The following is a 17,603-nucleotide window of genomic DNA, read 5'->3' as shown; positions in this document are numbered from 1 at the left end:
TATAGCAGGGATGGTTTAAGGGGAAATCCAATAGAATAATTAAAAATTGTCAGATGTTATTATAACGTAGAGAGACATTACTTCCTCTGTAAGTGGGGTGGTAAACAAAGGTTGTCGATTTTAAATATGTGGTCTAAAGAACTAGAGTGTGCCATGTTCACAAGACATAGAGATTTTTTTTAAAATATACTTTCGTGGCAGAATTTTCAAAAGGACTTTACTAGGCTATACTAGTTTTAAGGTATTTTCCAAATAAACTAAGAATTCATCCATATGACTACCTCTGACTAATTTAATTTTTCCAAATCTACATGATGATTAATGTACTATTTTTTTTATATGACTTCATTGTCTCCTGGTTTATTCTCTGTTTTACAGTATAGTTACTGTTAGCAAGCTATAAATTACACCCACCAGTGCTTTCTCATCCCACCAATATAGACATTACACCTCCCAATCCTAGATCATTTCTTGCCATCATACTTATCCTAATTCATACTAACAAAGCCACTTTACCAACCATTCCTCCCTGTCTGTCCTTTTGAAAAATCACATACCCCTGAACAGTTAGTTCCCAGTTTTAATCTTGTTGTAGCACATCTCCTTAATGGACATAAGATCATAGCCATTAACTCTATTTGTGCCATTAATTAATTAATTCTGTTCCAAATACTATGTGTATTTAAGATCCATAAATTTTAACTTTTTAGTATTATTACCCTTTTGACCTTATTTGCTGTTGTTTGGTAGGTTTGATACAGCAGTGTAATTTCTCTAGATTTGAATTACTGTTGCCACCTTGCCTGAATGTTCAGAATTCAGTGTCAATGTCTCCATTTTACAGATAAAGGTTTAACATGCTGCTTGTGGCCTTCTTGCACTTCATTTCCATGAGCTCTACAGGCCGATGGCCTGCTTCCATACTGTAGGGATTCTATAAATTCTATAAATTGTCATTTTTTCAATCACACTTCAGCAGCTGTAGGAGTGCACTAAAATGGCCAAGGATATTCTGAGATGTGAGTTGAGCTGGTAATGTTGGAAGGAGGAGGGCAAACAGACAGCAGTTATCTTTATTGTACTTTTAATAAATTTAAATCTGCCAAGTTTCGGACAAGATATCAAGAATTTCCTTTGAAATATATTAATTGCAAGTTGGTCTCTAGCTGAGTGAAAGATGATGAGTTAATATGGGACCCAGTCCCAGATGGGCTCTACATACAATCCCTGCAGAGATATAATGGCACTTCATAAGATTAATGTTTGAAATAATTTTAGGATTTTGTTTTTTCTCAAAAAGTCCTTGAATCCAAGTATATATTCAAATGACTTTTTGATACTTTTAGAGCACACAGTACTGTTACAATAGAGGATGGAGAAGTGCGCTGGTTTTCTCTATTTTCACCACTCTATTTTCACAGTATGTATTTAAAGGCTTTACGCAGATGCAAATATGGTCAATTATAGTTTGTACAAAAAAATTAGAATACAAAAAGAAAATCGAGAACCAGTTTTCCTTAATAAACAATAATAATATTGTATCATTATTGCAACAAGACTTATTCAACATAAATGCACAGCTCCAAAACAGTTTGGAATAAGAATGCATAAATATTAACCCTTCTAAATTAACACATGCAGAAAATTCAGTGGTTAGCACTACTGCCTCACAGTGCCAGGGACCTGGGTTCTATTCCACCCCTCAGATGACTGTCTCTGTGGGGTTATGTGGTCTGGGATGCTCTTTGGAGGGTAATTGCAGACTTAATGGGCTGAATGACCTCTTGCTGCCCTGTAGGGATTCCTGTAAATTTGCTGCAATTAGTTTCCCCCCCCCCCCCCCCCTCCCCCACATTGGTTCTCTCGAAACGGTTTCTATAAAAATTGGGAAAGAATGATGGGTGGCTTCTCTCTTTTTAGATTACATCCCAGCTGACGTTTCTGAACAACACTCCCAAAAACTCTTGGCAGCAACAAGCTCTGAAATATCACTTCTCAGTTAACTGATTCAAGCAGTTCCAAAGTCTGTAAGGCTTGGGCTCTTTCTTTGGCTGAATTGTCACTTCCAGTAAGTGTGCCTTCTTAAAAAAAACTGTGAAGTGTCATTCTGGTAAACTTAAATAAAAAGATCCTGGCATCTCCTCTGTCTCAAATGAACCAATTTTCACAATCTTTTCAACATCTGTCCTCAAATATTACCAATGGAAATTCTTTCATAACAGGATACAGAAGAATCAAATCCTATTTGAAGGACATGCGGCTTTTTTGAATTTTCTCTTTGAGGCTGTCTTTCTTACCTATTTTCTCTGTTCATCTCACAACCAACAAACAGGGCAAAAACGATTCAGCAAGGGTTAAAATCTAAAATGATCTATAGCCAGAACTGCAGTGTGCAAAAACAAACTTAGAGTAACATAAATTTCATTGTTAAATGTGCTACCCAGCTAGAAACAGATCAGGCTGTTAAAGAAGCCAAACCAAAGAGGCAGATAAATGACACAACACTGGAGTTCAGGCTCAGGTCCTGAGCAGCTCTGTGATGCAGGACTCTTCGCTCTATGTTATGTTCCCTGGGACGCACACCAAGACAAACATCGACAGTGCGTGGAGGACCATTAATTCACAGAAGACAATCTTTGGTCTGCCCAAAACTTATTGGTCTGGCAGACCAAGGAGTTGACCTTGGCCAAGTGTTGCAGATTGGCACATTCCAAGATCCAGGTCTACGTGCTGAGGAACACACTAAAGCTGCTGCTAAGACGCAGTAGGGAAAGATCACCATCTACAGTCTTTCTGATGAAGTTAAATGGAGTCCATTCAGTCATTGGCACCATACCTGGGGGCCTCAAATTAATGTAAATATAGTCTTGAACAAGCAAGAAATGCCTTTGTTTTATCTGCTGGATAAAGTCAAACTCCAATGTTTGTTTGTGTCTTAATATGCTACTGTACAGAACAGAACTGCTTAAGTGGCAATGTATGTATATAAAGATAGTTTTATGAATCAAGTATGTTTTTGAATTAAAAAGGAGTTCAGGATCAGGTCCAAAATCAGTTGTGAATTGTCTATCAACGCTGAGCTGGAAGACATGACTCATCTGTAATTTGGTATCAAGCAGTCTGTCAGGATGAATGTGATTGGTGATGAAGAAGCAGATAAAGAGGTGGGATTGGGTTTCACACACATACTGTCTATAGAAGCATACACTATGCTACCAGATGTTGTAAGAATAGTCCAGCTGTCACAATCCACTTGGGAATGTATACCAATCTTAAATCCCATTCCTCCAGGGTTGTTACAAAAGTTAATGATTTAATCAATATACACAAAGCCCCGATTCACCTGAGTGTTGGAATTAAGTGAACAAAAAACACGATCAGATTTCTGTATCATGATCTACTGGTTATCACAAATAGGTATATTCTCTAGTCTTTCTGCATTTAAATAATATTTGGGTCCTCTATTCTTCCTGCTAAAGTGCATAATCTCACATTTTCCCATATTATATTCCATCTGCCATGATTTACCCACTAATTTAGCTTGTCTATATCTCTTGGCAGACTCTTTGTGTCATCCCCATCACTTGCCCTCCCAACTATTTTTGTGTTATCTACCATCTTGGCTATAGTACATTCAATTTCTTCATCCAAGTTATTAATATATATTGCACATAATTGTGGTCCCACCACTGATCCCTGTAGCATTCCATTAGTTACAGATTGCTATTCCGAAGATGCACCCTCTTTATCCCAACTCTCTCCTCTGTTAGTGGCCATTCTTCTATCCATGCTTTCCTTGAGAAGGCATTGATGCAATTACTACTAAACCATTGCAATCTTTGTGGTTTCAGTTGACTCTTCATACTGTTGGGATTCTGGTCCAAGTGGAGAAATTATATAGATCCAAGTTAGAATCAAAAGGAACTTGGAGGTGGTCATACCTTCTGTTGTCCTGACCTTTCAAGTGACATGGGTTGCAGGTATAGAAGATACTGTGGAATGAGCATTGGCGAGTTGCTACTGTGATTCTTTTTAATATATGGTACAAATTGCTGGCATTTTACACGATGACATGTAGGAAGTGAATGGTTAAGTGTGCAGAGTGCAAATCAAGGAGACTGATTCATTCTGGATGCTTCCACATTCTTGAGTATTGTTAGAGTTGCATGCATTCAGGCAAGTGGAGAGTATTCATTACACAGCTGATCATGTGCCTCATAAATGGTAAACAAGGATTAAAGAGTCAGAAAATGAGATGTGAGCCTGAAAATAGATCCTTAAACTTAAATAAAGTCAATCACGAGGGTACAAAGACAGGGTTGGCTAAAGTCGACTGGGGCAAAAAAATTAAACGACTAAACAGTAGCTTATAATTATTCAGAAAATCATATAGCAGAGTGTTGTGGAGGTTACAATGCTAGTTTTGCAACCAAGAAATCATGTGTTCAGCATCCCAACATTACGAGTCACAATGATGAATTTAATAAATCTGCACATTTTTGAGATGAGACATAGGTGTGGAGACTGTCATTCTGTGAATTCACTAAAGTTGGAGTCAATCTCAGCAAATGAATTCATCCTTTACTCCTTACTCAACATTAATGCCATTAGATATCACCTAGCAAACCATTTAGTTGTACCAATTTGGAATTTTCTGCAAGCTGATGACACCACCTTCTAATAGCAACTAATTTCAGACATGCAATCTACCATTGTCCAAAATCTGAGGATAAAAGAAAAAAGGAAATGTCAATCAAAATAATCTATCAAATGTCAAAAGTGTATTGAGTAGACCTGTGACAAGTGTTGTACTGCTCTTCTACTGCAGTGTGAAGGCTTTTTACAGGCATGAGTAGCCCTGTCTTGAATAAAGTTAAAGATCACACAACACCAAGTTGTAGCCCAACAGGTTTATTTAGAAGCACTAGTTTTCAGAGAACTGCTTCTTCATCAGGATCATTGGACACAGAATTTATACCAAAGTATTACAGTGTCATGCAACCTGAAATGATATATTTAATAAACCTAGATTCCTGTTATATCTTTCATCTTTTAGAATGGGTTGTAGGTTTTAGTTCATTAATAGGTAAATCCCAAAACTTCTTTTAAGTCATTCTTGAGACAACTGAAGGTTTTATATAAAGGAAGGTGACATCTCAGCTCAGACAATGCATTAAAGGTGTGAGGTTAGAATCTGTCTGTATCCCAAACTTGAGTCAGACTGGTTCTATTTCCAAAGTAGGAATTTATAAAATATTACATGCATTGACTGCCTGCAGATTGTGCGTTTTGACAAAATAGAATGTATCTGCAAATATAATTCTGCAAAAGCAAATTCACCCATTGACTTATATGTGTGTGTGCATGCATGAGAGAGTGAGTGTGGATGTATGTATGTGAGTGTGAGTCCGCATGAGAGAGTGGTGTGTTTGCGTGTTTGCATGCTTGATAAAGTGCATGTGTGAGTGTGATAGAGTGTAAGCCTGTGAGAGAGTGTGTGCGTGGATGTGAGTATAGGGGTTATATGTATGTGTGTATGAGAGAGCGAGCGTGTGAATGAGAGAGGGTCTGCGTGAGTGTGTGTGTATGTAAGAGTGTGTGTGTGTGAGAGAGTGTATAGTGAAGTGGGGTCACCTGCAGTGTGACATGAACCTAAGGTCCCGATTGAGGCCATCCTCATTGGTTCTGAACTTGGCTATCAGCCTCTGCTCAACCACTCTGCATTGTTGTGTATCCCGAAGTCCACCTTGGAGGATCGTCACCTGAAGATCCGAGGCCAGACCACTGAAGTGTTCCCCGACTGGGAGGAAACACCCCTGTCTGGCGATTGTTGCGTGGTGTCCATTCATTCATTGCCAACATACAACCCCCACACTGACACCCACACACACACCCTCTCACAGGCTTATATTCCATCACACTCACACACACATTTTACCAAGCATGCACACTCAAATGCACACATTCACATGCACAAATTCACACTCTCTCTCTCTTTCTTTCACATGCATTCACACACACATAAAAGTTTATGGATGAATTTGCTTTTGCAGAATTGTAATTGCAGATACATTCTATTTTGCTCAAAAAGCGTACAATCTGCAGGCAGTCAATCCATGTGACATTTTGTAAATTCCTACTTTGGAAATAGAACCAGGCTGACTCAAGACTGGGTACTGACAGGCTCTAACCTCACATCTTTAATGCATTGTCTGAGCTGAGATGTCACCTTTTTATAAAACCTTAAGTTATCTTGAGAATATGACTTAGTTCTGGGATGCACATATTAATGAAGCAAAACCTGCAACCTGTGCTAAAAGATGAAAGACTTATCAGCGATCTAGGTTTGTTCAATATATCATTTCAGTTACATGACACTGTAATTTTTTGCTGTAAATTTTGTCTTATTATACCATTCCACCATTCTACCTGATAAAGGAGCAGTGCTCTGAAAGCTTGTGCTTCCAAATAAACATGTTGGACTAGAACCTGGTGTTGTGTGATTTTTAACTTTGTCCACCCCACTCCAACACTGGCTCCTCCAATCCTGTCTTGAATAGGTAGCCCTTATCCCTGAGAATCTATATCTGAAAGAGCAAGCGGTGGTCTGGAACAATGCTGGTACCTGAGGATACTGGAGTAGGCAGGAATGATACCTTGATTTTGGTGGCTGCAGCCCATTTGAACAATGAGGGAGTGGAAAGCTGTGGGAGTCCTGGCCACATACTTGCAATTACCTTGCATTAGGAGTATCCTGTGATGAACCTCCCCACCAGTGTAGGCTACATTATCATCAGTCCTGTGGATCACCCCTTGATGGGTTGCATCCTGTGAGAGTTCACAAATATCTTTGCTTGCTCCCTACAAAGGTTAGGAGGAATTGAAGTGTGATGCAGAGATCAGTGACTGGCTTTCGGAAGAACCTTGGATATCGGGAACACATTCAGCTGTTCATGAAAGGATAGGCTCTTTTCACACAGAAAGTTGTTGACATGCCTCACTGTATCCTTCTGCACTCCATGGCTGGTACTTAGCTCTTACCGATTTGCCCTTACCAGTGTTTAGATTTTCTTCCTTCTGAGATGGTCCTCGGGTGGATTAGACCCATTTGCATTGCCCTGTGTCTCCTAGTCCTGCTCCTTCTCCCCCATTGACTATTCATCGCTTTACTGTAGCAGAGCTCATCCCGTGATAGCAAGTGCTTCTGGTCATCTATGATGCTGGTAGAATGCACCCTTACTTCTCCCTCTCTTCTGTCATTGTTTAGTGATGCCTTCCATAATGTTCTGTCCCTTTCACTGCACCTTGACTCCATGGCTGGCTGGCTGGCTGCAAGAGGCAACACAGAACTCTCTTCACCTCACTGTTTCCTTTAACAAGCCAGACCTCTTAAGCCTTGTTGTTCCATGTGCCATTATAAAATTGGCAAGAACTACAAAATTTAGTTCATTGGCTTTTTAAATACCTTAATTGATATCAGACATCCTCTCATTACTGGTAGAATCTGGAAAAAACATCAGATTTCTGACGAATAACATGTTATGACTATTTCCCACACTTCCAAAGTACCCTAATAACATATTGGCAAAATTGTGCTCACTTGCTCGGGCACTTTGACCATATTCCGGTTATGAAATGTAAGTAATTTGGGCTTGCATCTTGTGTCTGGAAAAACATGAGCTAAATCTCACTATACTTTTGCAAAATGTAATTTTTGCTGTGTTTCACAGAGGGTTTCTCAACCCAGTGAATATTTACCATGCCATCCAAAACTCGTCAATCACCAAACCCGCTCCAATGATTTTTCTCCATTCCAACGTTAACCTGATCTCCCTATTACAACCGCCAGAATATATTGGCATTCTTAGTGCTGATGCCACATTGGGTTACCAGCTGTGCCCCCATCAAACACTTGCAGTCCAAAATTATCTTTTACCATCAATATAGTGAATTACTAGCCACAAACTAGCATCAGACAATTATAAATCAGTGTTGTTCATTCAATTTGTGGTGGGCATATTGAACTGGCTATTTAATGGACTTAACTCTGAAGGCAGTTTGGGAGTGGCACTGGTACTGGCATTGGACTGGAATCAGGAAGTCTGCATTTCAATCATCTGTGCACGTTATTGCCTGAGCAATAAAGAAAGGAGAGAAGGAATTTACAGTTATAAATACAGGATGTGAAATAAACAAAGGATGAATTGTGTTTCTTTAACTGATAGACCTGTTCAACAACTAATCCATTTTATATTTTTGGCAAAAGCTTAATGAATTTTATTTATACGTATTCAAGGACTTGGTTGGCAGCCTTCCCCTACCACAGCACCAACAAAACACTTTGGCAGGTCACAGAAAACTCTCTTGTGGGCTGCTTGTAGTCCACATACTATGCAATGGAAGCTTGTTTGTCCTTGGATCTGACCACATCACACTCCCCAAAAACACTTCAGCTTGTTTGCTTTGGTTTCATTCCAATTTCACTGACTTCTATAAGGTTCTTACCTCAATTATTGCACATTTGTCTCTGAAATGTTGTAGGTATATCATGCTGTATGTGTTTAGCATTTGCAGAATGCTGCTATGCACATATTATAACAAAACGCCCATCTTGTGTCAGGAAAAACATGAGCTAAATCTCACTACACTTTTGCAAAATGTAATTTTTGCTGTGTTTCATAGAGGTTTTCTCAACCCAATGAATATTTGCCATGCCATCCAAAACTCGTCAATCACCGAACCCACTCCAATGACTTTTCTCCATTCCAACGTTAACCCGATTCTCCCTATTACAATTGCCAGAATATATTGGCATCCATAGTGCTGGTGCCACATTGGGTCACCAGCTGTGTCCCCATCAAACACTTGCAGTCCAAAATTATCTTGCACCATCAACATAGTGAATTAGTAGCCACAAACTAACATTTCTCAGGGTACATAAAGGCATAGGTGGCTATTCCTTACACATGCTACTGCACATTGCTACCCCAAAGTCAGTTTGAGTTCACAGGTCCTTAGTTATGTCCCATATTACAAGCTTCTTGAAGTGACTGCTGTGCTTTCCTGAATGCCCAACATAGCTTGGCATCTTATCAGTGATGAATGCAGGGCCATCATACACAAGGAAGCCTCAAAACAGAACAAGGTTAACTTTCACAACAAAATTGAACAGAAATAAAACATTCAGAAGCCTCTCAGAATCCGGAAAAAACCCAGCAGTTAGATAGCAAGACAACCTAAAAACAGAATAATAATTACATTTTAAAACAGATTTCAGAATGAATAAGGTCATTCATACTAAAAAGAAATGAGAACCAAAACTTATTTGCTGCTTTTGTATCACTTGTTGCTACCCATGCCAATGCATCATACACACGGCAGGGTGTGATGAGGTCAGTATGTCCAGACATTCCTGTGATTGAAGAAGGGAGAAATGCTAGAAATAAGGATTCCAAGATAAACATTACGCCATTATGATTCCAAACTCTGTGCACTCAACATAATTCTAGTGACGCTATGTGAACACATTTCTTCCTTGGTGATGTTATTGAGCAGCTGGAACTTTGTATTCATACTGAATACAGAATCTGGAGTCAGAAATTCTTGTGCTCCACTGTTTCTGTGTTGAATGTGTTAATATCCTCCCTGTCAAGTGTCTCTTGTGCTTTTTCCATTACCCAGCCAGCATTTAGTGTACATTTGGGGAAAGATATGGGGAAAGATAGTTGCTGTGCACCAGTGACATCATTTTTTGAAAAAACAGGAAAATATAGCTGAATTGTTATTTCTTATTCAGTAGTGACAGCAAAAAGAAATTTGTTGAGGCCCGTTTTCAGGAGCAGAAGTCTCGATACACAGTCCATTCACAGACAACCACTCCTATTAAAGTAGGAAACATGCAGACTTCTTGCTTCTTCCTCTGTTAAATGATTATACTGTTGAGCTGAGTGGGGCCACCCTGCTGACTCAAAAGGAAACCCGACAGTGTGTGTTGATAGAAGGTGGTGTAACCAGTCTGCTCCTCTTAAAGGAGAACTGCACTCATTGGAGTGAAGCTGCATGCACTGACAGCGGCTGCAATATGGTGCTGTACAAAACAGATGAAAGACAGTTCCCAGGATCACGAGCACAGCCCTGAAGGTCTTAGTGGTGGAGCTCGACAAAAGGAGAAGTCATGGCTGTGTGAAGGACTGGAAGCCTCAAAGGACAGCCTCTAAGGAAATAGGGATGTCAATGCTTTGAGTTTGATTCCAGAGACTGGCTGCTGGCTGAGAGAAGTTCAAAAGCCTCATCTGTGCAGTCAACACTGCATCCCTTCACGACCTCTCCTAACCCTAACCCTAAGGAGAAAGTGAGGACTGCAGATGCTGGAGATCAGAGCTGAAAATGTGTTGCTGGAAAAACGCAGCAGGTCAGGCAGCATCCAAGGAGCAGGAGAATCAACGTTTCGGGCATGAGCCCTTCGGGCATAACCCTAACCCTAACCCTAACTAACCTCTCATACCACTCAATGCACTACAGTCCCAACAGTCAGCCAGCAACAATTTCGAGCATTCACCACTCAACTCAGATACTCTGTCTCACCCTCATTCATATTCCAATGATACCAACTTCCCAGCCAGCTCCAAGTCCTCCCACGTACCTCCAGCTACTCAGCAATGGCAGATACATAAATCAAACACAATCTGGCACAACCAATGTCATTCTGCCTCCTTCCTACAGGACAAAGTGGTACACTATAGAAAGAAGTAAAACAGAATACCACAGAAGCGCCTTAATTTCCTAAACCCAATGAGGAGAGTGTGCTTCATATCATGGGGTTGGCAATGGTAGTGTATATAATGGTGCATAATGGTGCATTTGGCATTACCAGAGCGTTGAGAATGATAGCATGTCCCTCCCTTTATGCACGTTTAGACTCAGTCTCATCCATTATCTGTGTGAGAGGCAAGCTGCAGATAGCATGGCCATAAACTCTTTCTTTACATCCACAAATTCCAAACTCTTCTGATTTGATGCTTTCAGATAGCCAGGAACTGCTAACAGTCCAGCCACAGCAGCCTCACGAGGAAGGGAGAAGGTAATTCCACACCATTGAGGAAGAAGCTCTGTCACTTAATATGACACCTACTACCAAAACCCCAGGCGATGGCACTGGGCAAACTTTTAAAGCTGGCATGGAGTTAGGTGGTGAGTCACTTGACCTGAGCAGTATCCCAGAGGAGTTTTTGTATCAGTTCCCTGGAGAAATGTTTCTTTTCAGAGAATTCTTTTCTCAGGGATGAGGAGCTCAGGTAGGTGACTCATAGGAGAACAATGATGAATGTGTACTCTGAGATGCTTGGCGAATTGACAGTCCTGCTGGAGATTCAAGAAGCACTGAGGGATTCTGCAACATCATAACATGGAGTTTTGGTGAATAACATGGAGCCCATCCTTTTCCAGTATGTACGTGGTAGTCAACTCCATAATGATATTGTCACAGCCGCCTGTGATGCAGCATCTGATAGCCAATGTCTCAGTTTCCATTCCACCACAGACAAAAGCCTGCCAATGTCCCTGAGCTACAATAGAAGACCAGTTGGAGATCATCAGTTCCACTTATGCCACTTTGAACAGCATTTGTCATAATTCTGTTAATTTATTTTCATGAAGTGTTGGTACAGGACGTCAAGGACAAATAATCTGATTTTTTTTAAATTGATTTATTATTGTCACATACTCCTTAGTACAGTGAACAGTTTTATTTTGCATGCAGCACAGGCAGGATCATAAAATACTTGGTGCATTAGGATAATAAGACAGAGTGAAGAATAGAATGTTACAGTTATAGAGAAGATACACAATGAGCGAGATCAACATTTAAATTTAAAATTTGAGAGATCCATTCAGAAATCTGACAACAGCATGGAAGAAGCTGTTCTTGAATCTGTAGGAATGTGTGTTTAAGCTTTTGTATCTTCTGCCCAATGGAAGAGGTTGGAAGAGATTTTAACCGGGATGGGAGGGGTCTTTGATGATGTTGGCTGTCTTCCTGAGGCAGCAAGAAGTGAACCTGGACTTGTTGTGATTGTGCATCCATGTCTCCATATCTGTCGGCAGCAGATAGGGTTTTATTAGCTGCTCAATCCGAGGAACAGCATCGCTGCACAGTTTATAGCATCACTCACTTCCCCCACCCTTCCACACCCAATAGGAAATTCCACAACTTCAGAGTTTGACTCCATGTTGTCAGTTCTCTATTTTCCTTATGTTCCACCCCTCAGCACCAGCACACCTAACCACCCACCCCCCCCCACACACACAAACACACACCCAGTAGGAAAGGTACAGTCTGCTGAGGCAGATCAGAAGCTGCAAGAACACTGCAACACAGATGTTTCCTCAGAAGCATTTGTGAAAATTAGCAACTGATAAAGACTGAAGTTAATAGGGCTTTTAGAGCAAGGGCAACCCCTCCAAGGGATTAGTTTTGATGTAAGTGTATTAGGGCATTGACCTCTTGGTTTCAATGGCACACCAGCCTACCATGGAATGGGAGAACAGGCATTGAGCTGATGACTTCTACACAAGGTAGAAAAGGTGTTCAAATGCCAATGAAGACTACAATATTACCACCAACTGGGATTTCAACTATTTCAATTAGCTGACACCTCTGTGGAGTAGGCTGTCTGGCTGATTTACCAACAACACCTGGGAAATTTTCCAGTGGTAAGAATGTGCCATGGAGTTGATGTAATGTTGCTTCCACCTAACCTCTCATCCCCAAACCCCCAGAATGCCAAAGGTTATGGGGGGACAGACAGGGAAATGAACTACAATCATATCAGTGACAAGCTCAGTGGTTGACAGATTAGACTCAATGAGCCATGAGCTGAAAATGTGTTGCTGGAAAAGCACAGCAGGTCAGGCAGCATCCAAGGAGCAGGAGAATCAACGTTTCGGGCATAAGCCCTTCTTCAGGAATCCTGAAGAAGGGCTTATGCCCGAAACGTCAATTCTCCTGTTCCTTGGATGCTGCCTGACCTGCTGCGCTTTTCCAGCACCACATTTTCAGCTCTGATCTCCAGCATCTGCAGTCCTCACTTTCTCCTCAATGCACCATGAGGCCAGTTCCTGCTCATGTTTCTTATGGTCATATGACCTAATCTCCATAGGTCAAGGAAGGTCCAGCCTATTTAATCTGTCCATCTCTTCGGAACACACCGCACAACTTACTGTGCCTCTTGTTTTTGATCAGATTTTGCAGTTCAGGTTTTGAAGGACATTGAGCTGGTCACCACTAATGGGAGTAGTAACGTTATTGCAATTTCCACAGTGCTCATGCTTGGGCCAAAATCCAGAAGTTGTTGTATGCACGAATGAGCTCTGGGTAGCATCTGTTGATAGTCTCTTTGTTAAGTAGCACAGATATGTAGTTGAACACTAACTTTTATGTTGTTTTGTTTAAATTTGATAATAATAGCACAGCGGGACTTATACTCTTCAGAACGGCACAAGCTGGAGTACATATGAACTTTCAGAGGTAAGTGCAGACCTTTTCAATGTTGGTCTTTTTTTTTTTACTGGCCGATATAATCTTTTAGTGTGGCTTATCAGATTTCTTAAAAGAATATAATTTATTTCACTTTTTTACAGAACTTAAGTAACTTTTTTTTAAATCTATAAATATATATGACTTATTCTATTAACATTTATCTGACTTGAGATTTCAATGCAAAGGACTCTTTCACAAGATGAAAGTGACTTTAAGAAATGTTTAAAAATATCCAACTTAACGTTTATCTGACTTCCTTCAAGTTTCAAGATAAAAGACTCTTTAGCAAACTTAAAATGACTGTTTAAAGATGTTTTAAAATTCTATCTTTATGAATCATACATTGTAAGACATCTTTGAAATAACAGACTGTATACTGCAATACATTGAAGATCTTGCCTATGACAAAGAAACTTATCTGTTCCATTCTGTAGAGCAATTTTATCTGATTTCTGTCATATATAATTGTTCAAAAAAGAGCCAGTGTCATTCCTGTGAGCCAATGAGGAAGCACTGTTACAAGGTGTTGCTCTACAGGAAGGTTTGACCCAACAGCCCACAGATAGGACTGTGTTAGAATTGGGTGAAAGGGAGGGTCCCCACATGAATATCACTGGGCCACGCACTGTGGACCACCCAAACAGTCTCAGCTCCATTTGCCAAAATGACTAGACAACAGCTGGTTATTGATGTATTTGGACATGAGAAGTGACAACACTCCCCTTTCTCCCATAGAATATCAAACCAAAGAATAATGTTGATGTAAAGTCAAATAAATTTGCTTCAACTTCAAAGACAGATTGCCAGACTTTTGAGGTAATTATTAATGAGGAACATCAACTCTGTTTATTGAAAGACCTTTATGCCATTTGTGTAAATTAGCATTTTTATAGTACTCTGTAGACCATTGTGATGTCAAAATGGTTAATTTTCATAAAGTTATTTTGACTATTTCAGAATGACTACAGACTGAGGTGTAAATGTAACACACTTAAGGTGCAAGAAACCAAGCGCTGGATCTTATGTTAATTTGGCTAAGTCCAAGTTGTGGGTGTGACTTTCGGACGGATGTTTCCACTGAAGTACTTAATAAGTTTGCTTGCTATATCTTACCAAACTCACTTCATTAACTACCTATTCCAACTCCAGTAGTCTCCCTCACATCTGGTTCCAGCCTCATCTTACACTGCTATGTTTGTAGAACAACTCAAAGCTCAATGGATATCCCAGCATCCCTTGGTTTTTCAAAACCCATTGTGTCCTAAGACAAGCACTGTCAGCTGGAGCTTCCCTGCTTGGTTCCTGACATTTGACCTGGACATTGGAAATGGAAGGAAGTGGGCACCTCGCTTTATAAGCGGGGACCTAAAGATCCTGCTGGAAAGGATAGTGCAAAGGTGTGGATTCCTCTTCCATTATATCCAGCAATGTAGAACATGACAGTACAACATAGCAGCCTGGTCTGAGCTTACCAATGAGGTTAAAGCAGTCTCAGCCATCTGGAGGAATGCCCATCACTGTCAGTGGGAACAAAATTGTAGGAAGAATGTCCACTCTGGTAACATAAGTGCAACCAGCTTCTGTCCAATACCTCACACTAACTCTATCTCTGCTATTGCACCCACTTCCTACCAAAGTTTATGCTGTACCACTCTTACTTTTTTGCCTGTGACACATCATCACCCACCCCAAGCTGCAATGGCCCTCCGTTATCATTCGCTCAGGACACTTCCCATCTGCACCAAAGGTGCCACCCATTTTCATCTCCCACAATACTTCCAGGATGAAATCCAGCCTGCTAAAGGGCAGAAAGACTGATATTCAGCTCCTTGCCCTTTATGTGGCCAGCATCCTGACTCTGACAGTCAAAAGTAAGCACTCAACTATTCCGATGCCACTTTCCAGCACTTGGCCTATAGCCTTGCATGTCTTGTCTTTGCACAGCTAATCTAAATGCTTCTTAAATTTCATGAGGATTTCTGTCTCTACCATGCTTACAGGCAGCAATTTCCAAATTCTCACCACCTTCTGGGTGAAAATTATTTTCCTCACATCCCCCTAAACATCCTGCCCCTTATCGTAAACCTATGTACTCTGATCATTGATCACTCCACCAAGGGGGACTATTTCTTCCTGTCTACCCTAGTTATGCCCCTCAATTTTATACATCTCAATCATGTTCACCTTAATATCCTCTGCTCCAAAGATAACACTAGTCTATCCAATCTCTCTTCACAGCTAAAGCTCTTCATTCAAGCAACATCCTGGTAAATCTCCTCTGTTCTCTCTCCAGTACTATTATGTCTTTCTTAAAATGTGGATTCCAGATTTAATGTCGATTCAATGTTCATATTTTTTTTTTAATGCCAGTGACATTATTTTATGTCAAAACCTTTTTCATGATAACAACTAGAACAGGAAACATGGCATTTGGGGACAACAAAAAAGAGATAAACACAACTGGAGCCATGTTAAGTCACTGACCTCCTCCCCTCTGGAGATCTTCCATCCACAGCTTTATAATCCACCATACACATCCCACTTCCATCTTTATTTCCCAAAATCCACAAACAGGACTGCTCAGCAGACCCATTATTTTAGCTGTCCCTGCCACAGTGAACTTATTTCTTCCCGTGATGACACTATTTTTTCTCCCCTTGTTCAGTCTCTTCCCAGTCTCTGTGATTTTTCTGATGCTTAACATCAGTTCCACAGATGGCAGCTTTCCAGCCCTAGCTGCCTCTTTCTCACCATGGATATGCAATCCCTTGACATGTTCACCCCATCAGGATGGTCTGAAGACCTCCAACGTCTTCCTTGAAAGAAACCCAAAACAGTCTACATCCACCACCACCCTCCTTCATCTAGCTGTGCTCACTCTCACTTTGAACAATTTCTCCTTGAACTTGTCTCACTTTCTCCAAAGTCAAACATATGGCTGTGAGTACAGGCATGGGTCCCAGTTCTGCCTGTCTCTTTGTGGGTATGTTCCTCAGCGGTCCTACTTGAGTCTGCCACAAGTCTTTCTCCAATTAGATTAGATTAGATTAGATTAGATTACTTACAGTGTGGAAACAGGCCCTTCGGCCCAACAAGTCCACACCGACCCGCCGAAGCGCAACCCACCCATACTCCTACATTTACCCCTTTAACCTAACACTACAGGCAATTTAGCATGGCCAATTCACCTGACCTGCACATCTTTGGACTGTGGGAGGCAACCGGAGCACCCGGAGGAAACCCACGCAGACACGGGGAGAATGTGCAAACTCCACACAGTCAGTCGCCTGAGTCGGGAATTGAACCCGGGTCTCTGGCGCTGTGAGGCAGCAGTGCTAATCACTGTACCACCGTGCTGCCCGTCAATATATCGATGATGCAGCCATTTAACAAATGACAGGCTATCAATTGGCTCAAGGCAAGACATAGATCTGCTTTTGAGGAGGAAGTCCCACTTATGAGGGCTGCAAGTGAATTAGATGACTGGTAGCTCTTGACCCCCAGCAGTACAAGTTGGAATAGTGCTCACTGCTGGAACTACAGCTGCTCCATGGAAAGGAACAGCCAATGGAGGCCTGATCAAAGGTAAGCTCAGGCTGTTGGCAGGGTCTAGCTGATAGGACCCAGGGAAAGGAGTGAGAGACAGTGAGGGCTGGCTTACTGAAACAGGATGGGGGAAGGGATAAAGGGAATACGAGCTTAAAGGAGAGTGCCTCTGATGGGCATACAGCAAGTGGCCCCCACTTCCTTTACACTAAGTCACCTTCAAATGTGCTGGAAAGGCACTATAAGCTCTCTCCCAATACGTTTATCCCTTCGATTTATTTTTAGTTGAAGGTGGGGGAAAACATGGAGGACAGAGTTTGTGATCTGAAGTTGTTGAACTCAATGCTGAATCCAGAAAATGAGATACTGTCTCACTAGCTTACACTGGGCTTCTCTGGAACACTGCAATAGATCCAGGGTAGAATATATTGCTCTTTCAATGTTTTATTATGGATTGTTATGTGTATATTTTAAGGTAATAAGAACAAAATTATAAACCTAGATCAAAGCATTGAAAGGG

Source organism: Chiloscyllium plagiosum, unplaced genomic scaffold (assembly GCF_037043375.1).
Source record: "Chiloscyllium plagiosum isolate Xiang-an unplaced genomic scaffold, Cpla_swu_hap1 HiC_scaffold_1, whole genome shotgun sequence".
NCBI classification, from domain to species: Eukaryota; Metazoa; Chordata; class Chondrichthyes; order Orectolobiformes; family Hemiscylliidae; genus Chiloscyllium; species Chiloscyllium plagiosum.
Note: the sequence above shows the minus strand (reverse complement) of the source record.